Genomic DNA, 4519 nt, shown 5'->3' with positions numbered 1-4519 from the left:
CTAGATTTCTCTGCTGGCTGTAGGCTCTTCCTCTCTGTTCTCCTCAGTTTGACTCTGATGAAGATGTGACGACTGAAGGTTGATGCATTTATGTCGTACCCGTTGACGCCAGATAAATCTCTTGTTACAAACACTGCAGCTGTATTTTTTCTTGGGGTGGACTCTCATGTGATCATACAGTTGTCCTCTAGTGCAAAATCTTCTCCCACATCAGAGCAGCTGAATGGTTTCTCACATCTTGAAGCACGTTTCAGAGAGTTTAAAGCTGACTGAGGTTCTCTGGTCTCCCCCAATCAGCACTGTCATCAGTCTCAGGTTCAGAAGAGTCTACAGTCTGGTCTTCAGTCTTTGGTGTAAAAGTGGATGTGAGTTCTGGCTGTTCTGGTCCTCCACAGTCCTCTCCATCAGCTTCTGTTTCCATGTGTTGATTTGTCTTTGATGAAGCTGTGAGGACTGAGTTCTCTTTCACATCTCACTCTTCACAGGGACAGGAGTGAATGGGAACTTGGTGATATCAGCCTCTCCAGCCTTGAAGCTGCTCTCCCTCCGACTGCTCCACGGTTCCTCCTGTTCTCTTTAATGTGTGAGGGGGGCTCTGGCTGGTGCTGGTCAACGTTGGAGCTACACTCCTGCTGCTCAGGGGGAACCTCTTCTTTAACCACAGACAGCTGCTCCACATCTGCAGGAAACAGGGAACAGAACGAAACAGACACATTAATGACCACCAATCAAACCAATAATAACCAGAGGTGTTGTATCGTATAGATATAAATTTACACATTTAGTCTAACAACTAATACAAAGTAGCATAGCACTAGCTTGTTAAGGTCAGTATGCTAAACCAGTTACAAAATGGAACATTTAGGGTTGTCATGTATATTTTGCTACAATTAATCTAACAATTAATTTGCATTTAGGGTTGTCATGTATATTTGTATCAATTAATCTAACAATAATTGCATATTATTCTAAAAAAACAAAGAAGGTTAGCTCCATGGTATAACACTGAACTCGCAAATTAAAGCAAATATCGCGGAAACTTGAGAAGATTTGGCGCTCCACCAAACTGGAAAATTCTGTTTAACATGCAAGATAGTCTTAAAACGTATAGGAAGGCCTCCGTAATGCCAGAGCAGCGTACTATCGTCATTGATAGAGGAAAATAGGAACAACCCCAGGTTTCTTTTCAGCACTGTAGCCAGGCTAACAGAAGGTCACAGCTACTGAGCCAAAGTATTCCCAGAGCTCTTAGTAGTAACACTTTATGAGGTTCTTCAATGATAAAAATTATAACTATTAGAAGCAAAATTCACCAAGACCGGCCTTTAACGGGCTTATCTCTAAACTCCGGAACCTTAGAAAGAAACGCTGTTAAAACCGATACATGTTTTGACTGCTTGCTTCACTTGATCTTTATCAATTTAATCAATTGTTTCTTCATCTAAGCCATCAACCTGCCTCTTAGACTCCATCCCGACTAGGCTTCATCTAAACCATCAACCTGCCTCTTAGACCCCATTCCGACTAGGCTTCATCTAAACCATCAACCTGCCTCTTAGACCCCATCCCGACTAGGCTACTTAAAGAAGTTTTACCATTAGTCAACACTTCACTACTGAATATAACCAATTTGTCTTTATTAACAGGCTATGTACCACAGAACTTTAAAGTAGCTGTAATTAAACCTCTTCTGAAAAAGCCAAACCTTGATCCAGATGTTTTAGCCAACTATAGACCTATATCCAACCCTGATCCAGATGTTTTAGCCAACTATAGACCTATATCCAACCTTCCATTTCTCTCTAAGATTCTTGAGAAAGCAGTCGCCAAACAGCTGTGTGACTTTCTGCATAGCAACAGCTTATTTGAGGATTTTCAGTCAGGATTTAGAGTTCATCATAGTACAGAGACAGCATGTGAAAAATACTAATGACCTCCTAATTGCATCAGAACAAAGGATATCTCTGTACTTGTGTTATTAGATTTAGCGCTGCATTTGATACCATGACATTATATCTATTACAGAGATTAGAACATTAATTGGCATTAAAGGGACTGCTCTAAGCTGGTTAAGGTCTTATTTATCAGATCCATCTCAGTTCGTTCATGTTAACGATGAATCCTCTGTGCACGCCAAGGTTAGTCATGGAGTCCCACAAGGATCTGTGCTCGGTCCAATCCTGTTCACTTTAGTATGCTTCCTTTAGGCAGTATTATTAGGAAAACACTCCATAAACTTTCATTGTTATGCCAGATGATACCAATTATATCTATCAATCAAGCCGGATGAAAACTAATCAGTTAGCTAAACTTCAAATGTGCCTTCGGATATTAAAACCTGGATGACCTGTAATTTTCTAATGTTAAACTCAGATATAAAACTGAAGTTATTGCTCTCGGACCCAAGCACCTCCGTGACGCACTATCCAAAGATATAGATACTCTGGATGGCTAACCTGGGCCTCCAGATCACCATGGCCTCCAGCACACTGTGAAGAACTTGGAGTCATCTGTGATCAGGACATGTCCTTTAATTCCCACTTAAAGCAAATTTCAAGGATCGCCTTTTTTCACTACGTAATATTGCAAAATCAGGAATATCCTGTCTAAAAAATGATGCAGAAAAAACTAGTCCATGCATTTGTTACTATAGGTGGGATTACTGCAATTCTTTGTTATTCAGGCTGCTCGGAAAAGTCCATAAAGACTCTACAGCTGATCCAGAATGCTGCAGCACGGTTCTGACGGGAACCAGGAAAAGGACCACATCTCTCCTGTTGTTAGCCTCTCTGCATTGGCTTCCTGTAAAATCCAGAAAGATAGAATTTTAAACCTTCTTTATCCTACACAAAGCTCTTAATGGTCAGGCACCATCTTATCTTAAAGAGCTTCTAGTACCAACAACCCTACAAGAGCGCTGCGCTCCCAGAATGCAGGGATTACTGGTGGTTCTAGAGTCTCTAAAAGTAGAACAGGAGCCAGAGCGTTCAGCATCAGGCTCCTCTCCTGTGGAACCAGGTTCCAGTTTGGGTTCGGGAGGCAGACACCGTCTCATATTAAGAGTAGGCCTTAAGACTTCCTTTTGATAAAGCTTATAGTTAGGGCTGGCTCAGGAGAGTCCTGAACCATCCCCTTAGTTATGCCGCTAGAGGCAAAGAGATAACTGTTGTTTGATTAAGCACTAAATAAATGAATTGAATTCTCTCTCTCTCCCAAGCTCCATCTCCGATAGACAGTGGGTGGTCTATCTCTCTATCTCTCTCGCTCTCTCTCTCTCTTCTCATAGCCCATTCCCCTCCGCTAGACAGTGGGATGCCATGTTCTCTCTCTCTCTCTCTCTCTCTCTCTCTCATAGCCACCTCAGCTAGACAGTGGCTGGTCATGTCTCTGCTCATCGTCTGCTCTCTCTCTCCTCATAGCACACTCCGTAGACAGTGGGAGTGGTTAATCGTCTCTCTCTCTCTCATCAGCCACCTCGCTAGACAGTGGGATGGTCATGTCTCTCTCTCTCTCTCTCTCTTCATAGCCAGCTCGCTAGACAGTGGGATGGTCATGGTCGTCTGACCTGTTGACGCCAGATAAATCTCTTGTTACAAACACTGCAGCTGTATTTTTTCTCTCCGGGGTGGACTCTCATGTGATCATACAGTTGTCCTCTAGTGCAAAATCTTCTCCCACACTCAGAGCAGCTGAATGGTTTCCTACATCTTGAAGCACGTTTCAGAGAGTTTAAAGCTGACTGAGGTTCTCTGGTCTCCCTCCAATCAGCACTGTCATCAGTCTCAGGTTCAGAAGAGTCTACAGTCTGGTCTTCAGTCTTTGGTTGTAAAGTGGATGTAGTTCCTGGCTGTTCTGGTCCTCCACAGTCCTCTCCATCAGCTTCTGTTTCCATGTGTTGAGTTTTGTCTTTGATGAAGCTGGTGAGGACTGAGCTTCCTATTCACATCTCACTCCTTCACAGGGACAGGGTGAATGGGAACTTGGTGATTAGCAGCTCTCCAGCCCTTGAAGCTGCTCTCCCTCCTGACTGCTCCACGGTTCCTCCTGTTCCTCTTTAATGTGTGAGGGGGGCTCTGGCTTGTGCTGGTCAACGTTGGAGCTACACTCCTGCTGCTCAGGGGGAACCTCTTCTTTAACCACAGACAGCTGCTCCACATCTGCAGGAAACAGGGAACAGAATGAAACAGACACATTAATGACCACCAATCAAACCAATAATAACCAGAGGTAGTTTGTATCGTCATAGATATGAAAATTTACACATTTAGTCTAACAAACTAATACAAAGTAGCATAGCATAGCTTGTTAAGGTCAGTATGCTAAAACCAGTTACAAAATGGAACCATTTAGGGTTGTCATGTATATTTTGCTATCAATTAATCTAACAATTAATTTGCATTTAGGGTTGTCATGTATATTTTGTTATCAATTAATCTAACAATTAATTTGCATATTATTCTAAATAAAACAAAGAAGGTTAGCTCCATGGTATAACACTGAAACTCGCAAATTAAAGCAA

The 4519-nt window shown here is 42.4% G+C and overlaps 1 protein-coding gene and 1 long non-coding RNA gene across 2 annotated transcripts in view; both read right to left on the bottom strand.

The window, feature by feature from the left end:
• Nucleotides 1–4519, bottom strand: part of LOC116686444 (oocyte zinc finger protein XlCOF7.1-like) — a 588898-nt gene that overhangs the window by 554506 nt on the left and 29873 nt on the right. The gene's annotated exons all lie outside the window — the stretch shown is intronic.
• The window catches only part of LOC116686472 (uncharacterized), a 6658-nt gene continuing 6214 nt past the window's right edge, over nucleotides 4076–4519 (bottom strand). The window contains exon 4 of the long non-coding RNA XR_004331264.1: nucleotides 4076–4157. This is a non-coding gene — a long non-coding RNA (uncharacterized LOC116686472). The remainder of the gene's footprint in view (nucleotides 4158–4519) is intronic.

Source organism: Etheostoma spectabile, unplaced genomic scaffold (assembly GCF_008692095.1).
Source record: "Etheostoma spectabile isolate EspeVRDwgs_2016 unplaced genomic scaffold, UIUC_Espe_1.0 scaffold378, whole genome shotgun sequence".
NCBI classification, from domain to species: Eukaryota; Metazoa; Chordata; class Actinopteri; order Perciformes; family Percidae; genus Etheostoma; species Etheostoma spectabile.
Note: the sequence above shows the minus strand (reverse complement) of the source record. Positions and strands in the feature narration are given on the sequence as shown.